This window comes from Malaya genurostris, chromosome 1 (assembly GCF_030247185.1).
Source record: "Malaya genurostris strain Urasoe2022 chromosome 1, Malgen_1.1, whole genome shotgun sequence".
In the NCBI taxonomy this organism is placed as follows: domain Eukaryota; kingdom Metazoa; phylum Arthropoda; class Insecta; order Diptera; family Culicidae; genus Malaya; species Malaya genurostris.
Window position 1 is genome coordinate 54,203,133 of NC_080570.1, and position 18,461 is coordinate 54,221,593.

The 18,461-nt window shown below is 42.1% G+C and overlaps 1 protein-coding gene across 3 annotated transcripts in view; it reads right to left on the reverse strand.

Moving 5' to 3' along the window:
* LOC131439674 (alpha-mannosidase 2) overlaps positions 1-5,746 on the reverse strand; it is a 370,256-nt gene extending 364,510 nt beyond the window's left edge. For 2 of the 3 annotated variants that reach the window (XM_058610994.1, XM_058610988.1), the window contains exon 1: positions 5,078-5,746. The gene's annotated coding sequence lies outside the window, so the exon portion shown is untranslated. The remainder of the gene's footprint in view (positions 1-5,077) is intronic. The other variant, XM_058610992.1, reaches the window with a different exon arrangement.
* Between the last annotated feature and the right edge of the window lie 12,715 nt (positions 5,747-18,461).

Genomic DNA, 18,461 nt, shown 5'->3' on the forward strand with positions numbered 1-18,461 from the left:
GGCTGATCCCTAAGAGATGCCCAACAACACAGCAATCTCTCTAATCGGTACAGAACGATTTTGCAACACGATTTGCTTCGCCGATTCAATGTTTTCTTCAGTAACAGATTATGTTGGGCGGCCAGGGATCTCATCATGATCCAAGCTTGTACGACCACCTTTGAAGCGTTTATACCACTCGTATGCCTGTGTTTTTCCTAGACAAGATTCACCAAAGGCCTTTTCTAACATTTTCAACGTTACGGAACACTTAAATCCATTTGCAACACAAAATTTGATGCGCGCACGTTGTTCTAAATTTTTATCCATTATAAAATCGCCACACGAAAATTTTTCAACTTCTTTGTATAGACGCCAAACAAAAACTAATCATACGATATGCTTCAAAATTTGACAGAATGTGTATAAAAGTGTTGCCAACGTTTAGAGAAAAAAAGTTCACCGATTGGACAAGTGCGGGAATTTTAAAATGAAAATTCCGGTTCTTTTTTTATCATAAGGTATGATATGTCCCACATATTGGTATATTTTTACTAGTTGATATTTGAAATGAATTTGGCTAACCCCTAAATGACCATACCTGCATCGGCCAGAAATAGTCGAAAACACGTTTTCGTTCGGCACGTCAGAAAAGACATTGCACTCCGTTGCAAAACTAAAAGTGTTCTGTAAGTAGCAGAAACTTTACGTCTGCTTAGCGGTTCAAATTGAACTGCCGAGTTTAGCACTAAGCAGTTCAATTTGAACTGCTCTGCACTGATGAGTCAAAGACGAAACGTAAAAATAATGATTTGAAGTGATTGCCTAACCTTTCTCTATATTTTTGCAAAATCATTCTTTCATAAACTAGTGAGGGCAATCAGGAACATCATCTCAGTATTTGAAAATAATCGATTCATCTGCATAAAATTTAATAGCAAGCTAGGGGACCACAAGAGCTTTTGTATAAATTGAAGTTTGTAGATATAGGTCAAGCGGTTTTTGAGAAAACTGAGTTCACTTCTTTCATGTTGTTGCACATTTCTTCCCATTACTCTTGAACAGGAAGTCGGATAGAATTTATTGTCAGATTATGGGACCACAAGGCCCTTTTGAGAAAACTATTCCTAATTATTTGCAATCTCTCCGGAACTAGGCAGCAAATTACGGTATTCTAAGGCCTTTTATTTACATCAGAGTATGAAAATTGCTCTGATGATCTCTAAGAATAATTTAGAATCGAGTACACTTTGTTTATATTATTTTGCATGTTTTGTCCCATTACTCCGGAACCGGCCATCCGGATCCAAATGAAATTAAATAGTCGGATATGAAATTTTTCAATTGATTATTGCTTTCGTGGTCTCTGAGAAAGTCGACTTTACCGACTCGACTTTTTACCTTTTTTTGCACATTTAAATCCATTACTCTGAAACCGGAAGCCACATCCGAATAAAATACAATAGTAGATTATGGAACATTCATTTGAATTTAAAATTATGTAAAATTGAGTGCACACACACATACACTAACGCATACACGAGACAAGGAAAAATAACGGAAACGAGAGGCTGTTACCCTATTAGCTTTCTCCGAACAAGATCTGGCTAGAGGCCGTGTGGAATCTGACGGGAAAAAACTTAACCAAGAATAGATCCCCTGGATTCCTGCTTCCATGCCGTAAAAAGCGACAAATGTAGGAGTTTTTTCTTTCCTTCAGTTATCCGATTTTTTCAACATTTCACAACTGGTTACTCTATTTTATTAAATTATCTCATTGAACATAAATTATCTCATTGAACATAAATTATCTCATTTAACAAACAGTTTTTTTTCAAAAACCTTTTCTCATAATTTTACGCAAAATAATCTATTTCCATATAGCTTCTATGAAAAGTTTAATTCGGTATTTTTTTCTTTTTCCTTGTTATTGCTTGTCTTGCAAGATTGTAAATTGAACTATCAAAATCAGCCATCGCGTAGAGTCGTTGATATTACAATGTTAATAACAGAGATAACATAGATCGGTATATCTAATAAATAGTAGGAGAATACTTGCTTGTCTGTTGATTACACTCCAGATTTAAAGTAAATATATATTAACAATTTTTTTTTCGGTAGCCGACTGCCGAAATCAATTTAACAAATTAATCACTTTCATGAGTAATAGTAATAATATAGTAGAAATGATAAACAATCAAGTCCTGAAGCAATCGATTTCATTTAAAAAAAAAATATGGAAGTTTTTATTCGTTCCGTTCACTCGGGAAGTCCATGAGTTTTGTGGTGCATCCAAGCATTTTCAAACCGGAACATACTAAAAGTAAAGTCATGGCATTACATTTCTTTTGCGGTATTCGGCCTTTCTGTTTCAACAGACTTCGCAGCCGGTTCACTAAGTCTCGCGCGATTATTGAAATTAATTATAACAAATATCATTTTCCCGTGACACTTGTGAAGTGTGCTGAAGTGTTGACCTAACAACTGTCTGATATTATGTTAGTTTCACTAAACTATGCTTTAAGTCTTAATATCTGCTTTTACACGAACGCTGGTGTTCAAGCTCGATTACGGTGTTATCACTCTCAACAGTTGAATTAAGAAGCCCCAATAAATTCAAGAAGGCTCCTTTTTTCTACTCAAAATACTGCTGTCTAACCAAAAATTGCTTATATTTCAACGTTATATATATCTGGAATTCACTGCCAACTGCCAACTTTATATAAAGTTCAATTCTGTTGTTTTGCGTAAAGGTGTTCTAAATTATCTATACTGGGCATTCTTGGGTTAACTAACCTCCACATATACTCAATATACATGTTTTCATTGCTATGGATATAAGCGATTGCCGCGCGGGTTTGAACATGTTTTCCTCGCTCCGTGGTACTGTTTTTACTGACTGATGCAATATGTCGTAATAGGCTACCGTTAGCAATGTAAAAACTTCACTAATATACTATCTGTACTAGCTAAGATATAAAGAATTATGTTTTCGGAAGATGTTTTGATATGATTTCGGCCTGATCTTGATCTATGATAATATTAGGGCTGTTGCATGCCCTCTTACTTACTGAGCTTGATGATACCATCAAGTTGATAGCGTGGGTAGGTTGGGTTGTCGAAATGTAAAAGTTTAGCTCTAAGATTGCCGTTACTAAGAATTAACATTTTTCGTATTATTCGTAATAGATTTCTTTCGTTCTGCTCTTCATGATTATATGAACTCAGTTTCCCTAACCAGTTCCGCCTTAGTTACTATTGTTTGTACCGTATCTGTGGAGTGATCGAACGGTTACTTGTCTCGGACTCTGGGTACCGTGTCGTTTCCTTTCATAATAGCTCATTCTTCTCTCCTGGTTCTTCATAATAAAACATCTCGGTGAATATTCTCCCATTTATTGCCCATAGTTTAAGAATTGATCGCTGTCTTATTTAAGTTTTGGGTGTCATCGAAATTACATCATTATCCTGCACAATGTATTGAGGCTTTTAACGTATCTTTAAAATGTTTCTTGGTGGTTCCACTGTTCCCTTTGTCTTCAACTTGCTACCGCATTCGACCACACCCTCTCGTTCTCTTGAGTAGCTTTGCTATGCGACCGACATCCTTCCTTCTTGCACGACCGCGATGAATACGTTGGGCACACACGCAGTTCAGGGTCCCAAATTATTTCACTAAAATTTCCTAACCATTTTGTTTACCTATTTTTTTCGAATATTCACTTTGTTTACTTTTTGATTGTGACATTTTTAATAATTGTAGTAATTACATATCTTTCTTAACTTGATTATATTAACATTTTTCTCTTTGTGTATTCATTGTTAGTTTTGACTCTATATCTCATTTTCTTTTCTTTCTTCAGCATTGTACTGTTATTCTTAAAATCGTTTCTTCCATATGTATATGTTTGGTACTGTCCCTATCATACTTTCCTATCCCTGTAAAAGTCAAAAGTTTCATTGGAATCCATATGATATTAGGCATTTTGTAAATTAAACTGGACAACATTTCCACTACCATCATATGAAGCACGCTACATGCTCATCAATATACAAACACTTAAAGAACGCCGTGACCTTGAAATGCACTATTTTATCAGCGATATTATTGCTCAGCGCATTCAATCACCAATCACACCGTCAATTATGAACCAGAAAATTATTTTTAGAAAGACACACTAGAGAACAAATTGTGCAAAATATGGTCCAGTTAATCGAATAATGCGCCACTACAATTAATTCTGCGAACATCTTGACCTTACTATGTCGAAAAATGAAATAAAACCCCAGCTTTGTCGTAGCAATAATGCGTAGTGTGAAAGTAAACCTTGTAAATTATTTTTATTTAGTCTACATTTACTTGACGAAATAAATAAAATAAAAAACAAAATAAATAAATAAAAGTTATGCGAAGACTAAACTGTAAAAAAATAAGATTAATAGATTAAGTTATTCTTGTAAGATCAAGTAAACAAAGAGAAACTTGATTGGTGGATGCTTCGTTCATTATAGAACTCAATAATCTCGCAAGAAATATGAAGCTCCGTAAATCGCAGTGTTCAAACAAACTGCCAGACAGTGTTGAATGCATGGAAGACATGTCACCAATTTTTTCCGCACATGGCAACAAAGTTAAATGTTTTTTGTTTTCAACAAAAATGCTCAATCGTAAAATCACCCGTCATATAGCACCGAAATAATAATAATAAAAAAAGAAAAGTCGTCTCAAATTTATGCTTGCAATCTCACGGGCCATGTTACAGCTTGGAAGAGACGAAAACAAAACATTATCCATGTTTTCGCTCTTACTCTTGCAGTTCTTGGTTTATTTTTTTTTATGGTTCCTCTCTTTCGCTCCCTTTTTTTTTGTACGCGCGCGGCGTTGTGTACAAACACGGCCCCTCTGCCGCGACAACCGGACTTGGAAGAATCGGCGGAGTGCGGTAAGTTTCACAGCACAGCACAGCACCGCACACTCACGACACAACCCGTGTTCGGGGCGCAGGCAACAATGAATGAAGATCAGACGCAGAATGAATAAGACAAGAAATAAATCGCCGTGCGATGCTGAGAACTGTATGTTTGAAGGTATAATTACTTGTTTTTTATTGTTGTTGTTTTTCTGGATTGCTGATTCTCGCCACCTGATGTCAGTTTCCTTCCGCTTGTTGTCTTGCCGCCGATGACGATTTCGTTTCAGTTTTGTGTGAATTATGCAGGCCGGATTTACACAACAATCACTGCTCACATTATTTTACATTACCACAAACATTTTTCCATTTACAACCACGGAACAGTGCGAAGCAGGGATAAAGATTTTAGCAAGGTCACCCAATGCTCCCGAAGATTTGACCGACTCGGCAGAAATTCTGTACAGGCAGCACCACAATCCAAAGGAACACCGTCTTCCTGGAAGGTTTTAATTTTTTTTATTCACAAAAAAGCACCGTTTCTTCTTCAAACCCGATTCACACCTCGTCGAATCACGGCGTCCCGTAATTTTTTCCTTTGATTTATTGATAAAATCACCAAATTTAATCCCAATTAATAAACATCTTTCCTTCTTGCAGACACACTAACACAAGCACAAAAAACATGACACTGGGATGCGTTGTGAGAATGCTGAGGACTACACTCCACCCTCTCACAAGCATGAACACACTCACCGAAAGCCACTCCGGAAAGCTTCACTGGTGCAATGCGACGCGGACCAAACACCAACCGTACGCACGGACTGCCCGACGACAAATGAACACGGCCGCTCGACTCGACAGGCAACACAATGCACGGGGCCTTCTCTTTTGCTAGACGGCTAGAATCGAACAGCGGAGCGCAGCATAAGCTGTTGATGTTGGTGTTAGTGCTGTTGATGCCTCACGGCTTTGAAGATGAACAGCGGCGAACTGTCAGTGCGGTTGTCTGACGCCCGTAAACAACCAGACAGTAAGTGAAGTGTGTATCGCAGTGGTAGTGTGGGAGTGAGAATGAAAAACGATGAGTTCGATTTCCGAGCGAAAGACAAGGAAAGGTGGGTGTCCTAGATCAACACGTGCGCACGCGTGCGATTTTACCGTTGCATGAATTGAAAGCATAAGCAAACGTCAAACAAACGTCGGTGGTGCCCTGGAGAAAATGTTATACGTTACGAACCGTTACCGGTTCGGGATAATCCTGATTTTAGGCAATGGGACAGTCAGAGAGAATAGGTGCTATCGTGAAAAAATTTTCAATAAGCTTTTAGGAATAGTCCGCCGATTGATTTTGTCCAGTTTAGGAATTATAGTTTTAAAATTGCATAATTTTATGCATATCGTCAAAATTTTTAAGCACTGGTCAATTTGCGAAATACGCATAAGAATCCCCAAACCTGATTAATTGATTTCTTAGCGAAATAGTAGTTTCAATAAATGTCATTCTTTAAAGTAGAATATACCAGAGTAACTATCTGTATCAAGTTTTATTTTTCAACGAAAGTTAAAAAAAAACAAGTGCTTATTTTGAATCCATACGATTTTTAGTGCATTTAACCACTAGAGTCAACCACGGAGTCTTGTTTTCTATTTTTTCAATTCGTTCTCTTACTTCTCAATATGTCCAATATTTCATTAAACTACTAGTACACACTTAAAACCAATTCTCGAGCTCGGCATACTGAAATACTGAATTAGATCGGCAACACGACATTTAGCTGATTGTTCAGTAATCCTCATGCTCTTTTCCGAAATTCGTTAAAGTAATATTCAGATACCTCAGTAAAGCGCATACGTCGCCATTGCACGTGGAGCTGGAAAACATATAAATTGGAAGAAGGACAAAAAATTCTATATTTCGTGACAAGATAAGTGAACTAATAAACTATCTGCTTCGCAAATATTATTATTAATATCTTGTTGTTTCCAGGTAGAGGCGTTGAGGAGCACTAGAAAAAATTGGCTTTAGACGAAATTTTTTGTTTTTAATTATTGCATTTGATATTCACTACGTCTAATTTTTTTGCACATCAATTGATAATCGCTTCGAGCTCGTTTCAGTTCTTTTTTTTTATTAGTAGATTCAAATGAACATTATAAAACACCTTCTTTCTTCAATCTTTGCTCCTGTGACTTATTTTTCATTCAATAATTAAGTAAAATCCATTGCATGTTCGATTACTGATGACTCGGTAATTCATGATTCATCCCTGATGGCTTTGGCCGAACTAACAGTAAAATTTCTACTGACAAGCAGTGCTGTCAACTGTTTTTTTTTTTCCAAAAATCTGTATTTGGCGGAAAAATCTATCTGTACAATATCTTTCTCAAAAAATCAAACATTGTTTTAGTGCGGAAACTGATTTTGTGACCAAAAAAAAAAAGGTCGCTCGACCTGGTTTACCTCTATGGAATCCAACACAAAAACTAAAAATCGGTATTTATCTGTATGAAAATTGAAATATCGGTATTTTGAGAGAGCATATCTGTATTCTTGTATCGAGTCCAAAAATCGGTATAAATACCGAGAAATCGGTATAGTTGGCAGCGCTGCTGACAAGTTCGGCACAAATTGACAGTTAATAAATTTAGGGCATATTCAGTATTGTTCTAGTTGTAGATGCATATTTTATGTCAGTTTTAAAATTAAAATCTGGATTTTATAACAAAAAAAAAAAAAACTGGCAGCCCCAGCAGTGTTTAACTCGTGTTTCAAATATAGAAAAAATAGAACGGCACCGCCATGCCAGTTTTAAATTTGACAAAAGTTCGACAGTTCGAATAAATAAAACTAGAACGGCTTGCTGGAGATACGTTTGTTCCAGTTTCAGTTCTATTATAGATCTTCCATATAAAACTTCTAGCTACTGATTTCGCTCTTAGGAATACCGAGATTCTTTGTAATTATACATTTTGCCACGACGATTACTGAGCACCCGGCTGCGCAAATCTGGGCATTTTTTTGCTGAGATTCAGTAATAAAATTTAGGTGTGTAAGGATGTAGTAACCATCAAAAGCGCGTAAAACGCCTTCCTCTTCTTAATGTTATTCACAAACTTGTACTGCAGATATTGTTTCTCAAAGAAAGGCGAAGTCAGTGTTATCAATTTTTGATGATTCGATGAATTGTTCACATTTAGATTTTTTCCCCGAATCACAGAAAAACTTTGCCGAGATTTGAACAGCCGAGTGCTCGGCAAACATTAAAACAACTGAGATTCTCAGTATTATCCATTTGTCCATTTGTCAGATAATTTGCATATACCTACATTTTCGGGAAGTGGGACAAACTGTCAAACTGGTGTGCGTGATAACTAGAGAACAGCTTTATCGATTTAAAAAAAAATACATCGGATTAAAGTGTATTAAATTTTGAGGGAAACATCGTTGAAAAAATTTTGAAAAATAAACCGTAACGACAGACTTGTGACACGATGCATTATCCTGACGAAAAGTACTTTTTCTGCTAAATTCCGGATCACTTTGTATCGATCCAATAGCGCTGTGTGTCATTGAACATTACCCTTTTCATAGTAATGTATCAGACAAATTTCACTTGCATTCCCTAATACAGATACCATAACCTTGCCTCCCTATGCTCTAGTCTTCAGACGCTGTGGTCGGCATTCACCAGATGCTGTCCATTTGGCTGACTGTCGATTTGATTCCGGTGTATAATACAAGGTCCGCCGCGTGTAATTTTTTTTAAAGATGCAATAAAACACAAACGGTTCATCCGATTTCAAAATTTATTTTTTCATATTAAAGTTCAATCCTTCCGGTTAATTGTGGAATATAATTTCATTCAAATGGCTGCCTCGGCTGGCCTTGCAGTACACCATACGGTCGGTCCAGATTTTTAGTACATTTTCGATTGTAAGCAGCTTCATTTCAGCTATGACTGCACGAATGTTGTCCTTCAAGGCTTGAATTGTCTCTGGCTTGTCCACATAACACTTATCTTTGACAGCCCCCCAAAGATAATAGTCTAACGGCGTCAAATCACAGCTCCGAGGCGGCCAAACGACATCCGAATTTCGGCTGATAATTCGATCTTCGAAGACTGTGCGCAGAAGATCGATCGTAGCGTTGGCTGTGTGGCACGGAGCGCCGTCTTGATGGAATCAAATGGTGTCCAAGTTTTCCTTTTCAAGTAACGGGAAGGACCAATCGCTAATCATGGCGCGGTAGCGCTCGCCATTGACCGTGGCGGCGGCTCCTGCCTCATTTTCGAAGAAAAATAGCCCGATGATGGCGCCAGACCAAAATCCGCACCAAACCGTCACTCTCTGAGGATGCATCGGCTTCTCCATGATAACGTGCGGGTTTTCCGTCCCCAGATGCGACAATTTTGCTTATTAACATACCTGCCGAGATGAAAATGTGCCTCATCCGAGAAGATAATTTTTTGGCAAAAATCGGCGTCTTCTTCAAGCTGATCGCAAGCCCAGATTCAAAGTAAAACTGCACTATTTTCACGCGTTCCTCAAGCGTATACACAACCATTTTCGTTCAACGGAAGGATAAAACTAAGTTTCTGTTAAATCAGAAGTGACATTAAGGCTACCAATGTCGAAATAACCGTTAGTTAATAAAAAAGTTAGATGGCGGACCCTGTACTGGATCCATGTTTCATCCATTGTAACGTATCAACGCAAATTCTGAAGTAATGTTCACAATTACCGAAAACATCCACTTTTTGTTGTATATATGGAACTTCTGAGAACTTGAAATTACAGAACAAGTTCCTCGTAAACTTTCTCGTTGCATAGAAGCTGAACAACATATTCTAGAAGCTGCTCAGAAGTTCGTTCGGTTCGTTGAGTTATTGACACTCAATACTTTAAATAGCCCTACTGTATTTACTTATTATTCCGTTTACAATTGATTTATACATTCGAGACAACATATCAAGTGGCGGTCACTTGGAGTAGTGTGTCAATCGAACCTTAACACACATGTCCGTAATCATAATGGTTCTCTTTCCCCACCACGACACGTCCCCCTGGCAGCCAGCTCCGCTACCAGCGAGTGAAGTCGTAAAGGTGACGAACGAGGAGTTGCTCACTGCGGCGAGATCGCTCGATACAAAGAAAGCCCCGAGGCCAGACGGTATCCCGAACGTGGCTCTAAAGGCGGCTATAATGACAAAACCGGACATGTTCAGGGAGGTCATACAGAGATGTCTGGACGAGCGTATGTTCCCAGACATTTGGAAAAGACAAAGGTTGGTACTATTACCGAAACCTGGGAAACCCCCAGGGGATCCTTCGGCGTATAGACCAATCTGTCTGATAGACACTGTGGGTAAGCTCCTTGAGAAAATCATCCTCAACAGGCTAGCCCCCTTCATAGAGGTGGCAGGAGGACTGTCCAGTCAACAGTACGGGTTCGGCAGAGGCAGGTCGACGGTGGACGCCATAACATCGGTGGTAACCACGGCGGAGGTAGCTATACAGCGCAGACGACGAGGGATCCGCTACTGTGCGGTAGTAACGCTAGACGTCAAGAACGCGTTCAATAGTGCTTGCTGGGCAGACATTGCTGATTCCCTACTTCGACTAGGAGTACCGGAAGGGCTGTACAAGATTCTGGAAAGCTACTTCCAGAACCGAGTATTGCTCTACGAGACCGACGAAGGCACACGTAGCACTCCAATCACGGCTGGAGTACCACAGGGATCTATCTTGGGCCCGATCCTGTGGAATATAATGTACGATGGAGTACTGAGGTTGAGGCTCCCTCCGGGTGTCAAGATAGTCGGGTTCGCGGACGACGTCACGCTGACAGTCTACGGCGAATCCATCGAAGAGGTCGAACTGAGTGCATCACACTCCATTTGCTTGGTGGAGGACTGGCTGCGTAGCAGGAAACTGCAACTCGCGCACCACAAAACAGAGGTGATGGTGGTAAACAACCGCAAATCGGAACAGGAGGCGCTGGTACATGCCGGAGATTGCGTGATCCCCTCCAAGAGATCACTGAAGCAATTGGGTGTGATGCTTGACGACAAACTCAGTTTCAGCAAGCACGTTGAATCATTGCCGTTTCAACCTTCCGAGCGAACGGACGTGATTTGGATTTACTGCGAAAGCATTGAAAACCAGTTGTGTGTGTGTGATAAAGTGGTCGGACGATATTGTGTGATAGACAATAGTGCTTTTTCCTCTGATAGGTTTTTTTTTCGTATTATATAATAGAACAGTGCCTTATTGCGAGCGGTCGATCGAAACGGTACCGTTAGCCGATTATTGTTTCGCCGATCAAGGCCAAGTGTGAGGATTATAAACAAGCGGCCATTGTGTGAGGATTATAAATAAGTGTGCCTTTTCCTCTCGGAGGTTTTTTGCACATCATCAAAGCGGCGATACGCCGATCGACGAAGTCCAGCTTGGTGTCCCCCGTTGGATCTTTGTTAAGTACCTTTACTTCGTTTATTTTTATTTCTTTATTTGACCATTATATTTCCCCCCGAATCATTTGTTTTTGCGCGGAAGTAGTTCCGCTATGTCTAATTTAAAACCTGCCCCCCCCGCTCCCGATGTTCAAATGGAGACTTCCCTTGTCAGTAAAAAGTCCCGCATAAAGAGCTATCCTGATGGGCTCGCACTACCGGCCGGGCCTTACGCGGTCTATTTCCGGACCAAATCAAAGGAAAAAAAACTGAATATTTTAAAAATATCGCGGGACCTGAATTCGCGATATAATACCATAAAAAGTATAGATAGAATACGGCCAGACAAGCTCAGGGTCCTGTTTACCAGCTCAAAACAGGCTAATGAGCTTGTTCAAAATGATCCTTTTACGCTGGAGTACCGCGTCTACGTGCCAGCTCGTGAAGTCGAAATCGACGGTGTGGTCACCGATTCGAGTTTGACTTGCGAGGATATTCTTAAGTACGGGGCGGGTTGTTTTAAAGACCCCTCACTTAAGAATGTCAAGATACTGGATTGCAAGCGATTGCATTCAGTATCGATCGCCGGGGATGGAACAAAGTCTTATCCCCAATCAGACTCTTATCGTGTGACCTTCGCCGGCTCGGCATTGCCCAACTACATCCTCTTGGACCGGGTTCGTTTGCCTGTTCGTTTATTTGTACCCCGGATAATGAATTGTACCAATTGCAAACAACTGGGGCATACAGCTACCCATTGCAGCAATAAGCCACGTTGTGCTAACTGTGGGGAAGCTCATGCGGACGGCTCTTGCGGTAAGGATGCTGAAAAGTGTCTCTACTGTAAGGAGGGTCCGCATGACCTCTCTGACTGTCCCGCTTACAAACTGCGAGGAGATCGGATGAAGCGTTCCCTGAAGGAACACTCCAAGCGTTCCTTTGCCGAGATGGTTAAGAGTGCCACCCCTCCTAAACAGGCAACGAATCCATATGCCTGCTTGTCAACTGACGAGAGCGATTCTGACGACCCTTTGGAAGGTCCATCTTCAGCGGTCCCTCGTAGCTGTAGGAAAAGAATGAATAAATCTTCTCATAAGCTACCTAGTAAGGGTTCGAAGGTGTCTTCCGAAGGGCTTCGAAAAGTTACAGCTAACGGGAATCGGAAAAAATCACCGAAGCAAAAAGCTCCTGGTCTCGGAAAACTCAATTCCGAGATGGAATTCCCACCGCTTCCAGGGACTAAAAAATCCCCAAGCGTCCCTGAAAATCCACCAGAGAACCAACTAGGTGCTGGACTTATAAAGTTCTCTGATGTTGTGGACTGGATTTTTACAACTTTCAATATTTCAGACCCTCTTAGAAGCATTTTAATTGCTTTCATGCCAACAGTAAAAACATATTTGAAGCAGTTGACTGCAAATTGGCCCCTTCTTTCAGCGATTGTATCTTTCGATGGCTAAATCATCCACCGAGGTCACGGATCTAATCACTGTTTTACAGTGGAATTGCAGAAGTATTATCCCAAAAATAGATTCATTTAAATTTCTAGTAAACAATCTGAAATGTGACGCATTTGCATTGTGCGAAACTTGGCTAACTTCTGAAATATTCTTAAACTTTCACGATTTTAACATTATTCGTCTGGATCGAGATAATCCCTATGGAGGAGTACTTTTGGGGATCAAAAAGTGCTATTCTTTCTATCGCATTAACCTCCCCTCGATACCAGGTATTGAAGTTGTCGCATGTCATGTTACAATCAAAGGTAAGGACCTTTGCATTGCTTCCATCTACATTCCCCCAAGAGCCTCGGTTGGGCATCGGTGGCTCAGTGATATCGTAGAGCTCCTTCCTGCACCGACGTTGGTTTTAGGAGACTTTAACTCACACGGTACGGGATGGGGCTGTCTTCACGATGATAACAGATCAACTATGATCCATGATATCTGCGACAACTTCAATATGGCAATCTTGAATACGGGAGAAATGACACGGATTCCTGCACCACCAGCAAGACCAAGTGCGCTGGATTTATCCCTTTGCTCGACATCGCTACGGTTGGATTGCACGTGGGAGGTAATTCCTGATCCCCACGGTAGCGATCATCTACCGATCGTAATATCAATCACCAGCGGCTCAAAACCATCGAAGACAATCAATGTTTCGTATGATCTCACACGAAATATTGATTGGAATAGCTATGCGACCTCGATATCTGAGAAACTTGAAAGAACTCAACAACTTCCTCCGGAGGAAGAGTACACGTTTTTGGCTGGCTTGATTCTCGACACCGCGACTCAAGCTCAGACGAAACGTGTACCCGGCGCGAAAACTAACATCCGTCCTCCCAACCCGTGGTGGGACAAAGAGTGCACAAATTTAAACGCGGAGAGAGCCTCCGCGTATAAAATATTCAGAAAAAATGGAACACCTGATAATTACCGGAATTACGCGGCGTTAGACGTTAAAACTAAGAACTTGATTAGAGCCAAGAAACGCGGTTACTGGCGTCGGTTTATAGACGGCTTAACGAAAGAAACATCTATGAGTACTCTTTGGAACACAGCCCGACGAATGCGCAATCATAACACCACGAATGAAAGCGAGGAATATTCCAACCGCTGGATATTCGATTTCGCTAAAAAAGTATGCCCAGACTCTGTTCCGGAACAGAAGATCACCCGCGCCGCGACACCAAATACAAACGAAACACCGTTTTCGATGGTAGAGCTCTCACTTGCACTCTTGTCATGTAACAATAAAGCCCCGGGATTAGACAGAATAAAATTCAACTTGTTGAAAAATCTGCCAGACCCCGCCAAAAGGCGCTTGTTGAGTTTATTCAATAAGTTCCTTGAGGACAACATTGTTCCACATGACTGGAGACAAGTGAAAGTGATCGCCATTCAAAAACCAGGAAAATCAGCCTCCGATCACAATTCGTATCGGCCGATTGCTATGCTTTCCTGTATCCGGAAATTGTTCGAAAAAATGATTCTCTTCCGTCTAGACAATTGGGTCGAAACTAATGGCCTACTTTCAGATACACAATTTGGTTTCCGCAGGGGTAAAGGAACGAACGATTGTCTTGCGTTGCTCTCAACAGAAATTCAAATGGCATTTGCTCGTAAAGAACAAATGGCGTCAGTTTTCCTAGACATTAAGGGGGCTTTTGACTCAGTTTCTATAAATATCTTATCTGAGAAGCTGCATCAGCATGGTCTTTCGCCAGTTTTGAACAACTTTTTACATAATCTATTGTCTGAGAAACACATGTATTTCGCGCATGGTGATTTGTCGACAATACGATTCAGTTACATGGGTCTTCCTCAGGGCTCATGCTTAAGCCCCCTTCTATACAATTTTTACGTAAACGACATCGATAAATGTATCAACACATCTTGCACGCTAAGACAACTTGCCGATGACAGCGTTGTGTCTATTATAGGACCCAAAGCTGGCGATCTGCAAGGGCCGTTACAAGATACTCTTGCCAACTTATCCACATGGGCTCTTCAAATGGGTATCGAGTTCTCTACGGAGAAAACTGAGCTGGTTGTATTTTCGAGAAAGCGAGAACCAGCACAATTACAGCTTCAACTAGGGGGTGAAACCATAGCTCAGGTCTTCACATTTAAATATCTCGGGGTCTGGTTCGACTCCAAAGGCACCTGGGGATGTCACATTAGGTATCTGAAAAGAAAATGCCAACAAAGAATCAACTTTCTTCGTACAATAACCGGGTCGTGGTGGGGTGCCCATCCAGGAGACCTGATCAGGCTGTACCAAACAACGATATTGTCCGTGATGGAATACGGATGCTTTTGCTTCCGATCCGCGGCGAACACTCATTTCATCATGCTGGAAAGAATTCAGTATCGTTGTTTGCGTATTGCCTTGGGTTGCATGCAATCGACTCATACGATGAGCCTCGAAGTGCTGGCGGGTGTTCTCCCATTGAAAAACCGGTTCTGGGATCTCTCATATCGTTTGCTCATTCGATGCGACATTTTGAATCCTCTGGTGATTGAAAATTTCGAAAGGTTAGTTGAGCTTAATTCTCAAACCCGTTTTATGTCCTTGTATTTTGATTACATGGCTCAGAATATTAATCCTTCTTCGTTTGTTTCCAACCGTGCTCATTTCTTGGATACTTCTGATTCTACTGTGTTTTTCGACACATCCATGAGAGAAGAAATTCGTGGAATTCCGGCTCACGTGCGCCCTCAAGTGGCCCCAAATATTTTTTATAATAAATTTAGAACAGTCAACTGTGAAAAGGTGTTTTACACTGACGGATCAAACATTAACAAGTCCACAGGCTTCGGCATCTTCAATCAAAACATCACCGCTTCTTACAAACTCAGTGATCCGGCTTCAGTTTACGTCGCAGAATTAGCTGCTATTCAGTACACCCTCGAGATCATTGAAACCTTGCCCAAAGACCATTACTTCATTGTCACGGACAGTCTAAGCTCAATAGAAGCTCTCCGGGCAATGAAGCCAGGAAAGTGTCCCCCATATTTCCTGGGGAAAATACGGGAACATTTGAGTACTTTATCTGAACGGTCTTATTTAATATCGTTAGTCTGGGTCCCTTCGCATTGTTCCATTCCGGGCAATGAAAAGGCAGACTTATTGGCTAAAGTGGGCGCATTAGAAGGTGATATTTATGAAAGACCAATCTGCTTCAATGAATTTTTCAGTATCTCTCGTCAGAAAACTCTCGAAAGTTGGCAAACTTCATGGAGCAATGACGAACTGGGACGATGGCTACACTCCATTATCCCTAAGGTATCGACGAAACCTTGGTTCAAGGGGATGAACGTGAGTCGTGATTTCATTCGCGTTATGTCACGACTCATGTCAAATCACTATACATTCAACGCACATCTCCGGCGTATCGGGATCGTGGAGAACGGGCTCTGCACCTGTGGCGACGGTTATCAGGACATCGAGCATGTCGTGTGGTCGTGCGTAGAGTATCGCGACGTCAGGTCGAAGCTACTGGAATCCCTCAGGGCCCGAGGTAGACCGCCTGAGGTTCCGGTTCGGGATGTGTTGGCGAGTCGGGATAGTTCATATATGCTTCTCATATACCAGTTTCTCAAACACATTAATATACAAGTGTAATCTGTTACATCTGGCTTAGAAAGTTCCTCCTATTTATCGACGTTGTTTCAACTGTGGCTAAGAATTATTTCTCAACTGCAGGTTCGACACTAACTTCCGCCGATTATCCCGATTCCTCATCTGTCCACCATCTTCATCGGAACTAACAAGATCTTTTTGCTGTCACTAACCTTCGCTTCCCCCCTCCCCGTCTTTTCACCATCTCGATGTCAACTAATTAGATCTCTGTCGTTTTAGTCATTTCATTCCCATATCCCCATTTTACTTCGTTTTCCGCAATATTTACTTCGCTATCTTTTTTTTTTCATTTTCTTCTGTAACAACACCATCATCGCCCACGGAAACTTATCAACAGCATGCGGGCCACCCGCCGGGTATTCGTAACCTGGGGGTGTTTCCCGCGGACCCACACGGACCGAAGAATGCGGCCAACATGAATATTCACCAACGCCATATGGAAGACTCTCATGAAATATTCAGATCACCGGCCGATCACCACATGAAGGCTGGATCTGCCAAAGTCAACCACTGCGACCCAAATATGACATTACTTAATGATACAACCCTAGTTTTAAGTTAGTCGTAAATTTTAAATTAGTAAAAGCCCTTGGCATCTTAGAGCTTAAGCAGTGTGCCTTAAACATTATATTCTTGAATAAAAAAAAAAAAAAAAAGCACGTTGAATACGCCTGCAAGCGCGCATCAACAGCGATCGCGGCGCTCTCCCGTTTGATGGCCAACAGCTCGCCTGTGCGCTCCAGTAAACGAAGGTTACTGGCAGGAGTGGCAGTTTCGATCCTCAGGTACGGCAGCCCGGTATGGGCGTCGGCACTAAATGTGGAACGCAACGCACAGATGCTGGAGAGTACGCATAGACTGATGTGTCTTCGCGTAATCAGTGCATACCGCACTGTATCGAGGGATGCGGCCGGCGTGGTTGCAAGCATGATGCCTATCGGTCTGATAGTGAAGGAAGACGCGGAGCGCTACAGCATGCGAGGAGACAGGAACGCCCGTAGGGCCTCCAAAGCCGCTTCTCTACGCAGATGGCAACAAGAGTGGGACAGCTCAACCAAGGGCAGGTGGACACATCGGCTCATACCTAGCGTCTCGAGCTGGTTAGATAGACCTCACGGAGAAGTGAACTTCGGCCTGACACAATTCCTCACAGGCCACGGGTGCTTCAGATGGTACCTCCACAGGTTCGGCCACGCGACATCCCCTGTATGTCCTGGCTGCCCAGACGAGATCGAGACGGCTGAACACGTCTTGTTCGCATGTTCCCGTTTCGCGGCTCAAAGGAGTGAGCTACTGGAGGCATGCGGCAGGGACACCACACCGGAAAACCTGATCCAGAGAATGTGCCACTGCGTAGAGAACTGGAACGCAGTGTCGACCGCGGCATCCCAAATTGCGGGCATATTGCAGCGGAAATGGAGTGCGGATCAACGCGTACCGTAGTAGGCTCAAGAGGGATCAGCGAATAAACGTCGGTCCGGGAGAACCTTCTTCGTCGGGAAGCTCTTCGTCGGAGTAGTCTAGATCCATCGTCGGGGACTAGACGAGTAGTACGTAAAACTGCTAGGATCGTCGGGGCGCCAGTGAACCGGAAGCTATCCTCCAACCGGAATCACTGGATCGACCCAGGCATCCTCTCGGTCGGGCGTTGACGGGTATCGAAAGCGTCGGTTTCGGGAGGGCCTCCTTCGTCGGGGAACTCTCCGTCGGTGTAGGCTAGATCCTTCGGCGGGGGCTAGTCGAGTAGCCGCCACAACACCGATTCGAGTCGTCGAGGCGCCAGCGAACCGGAAGACATGCTCCAACCGGAATCGCGGGACCGACCTCGGCACTCCATCGGGTGTCCCGTGTGGCGTAAGAGACTCGGTGTCGGGAGATTCTCCTTCGCCGGGGAAATCTCCGTCGGAGTAGTCTAGATCCTTTGTCGGGGACTAGATGAGTAGATCGTCGCGTGATACCGATAGGA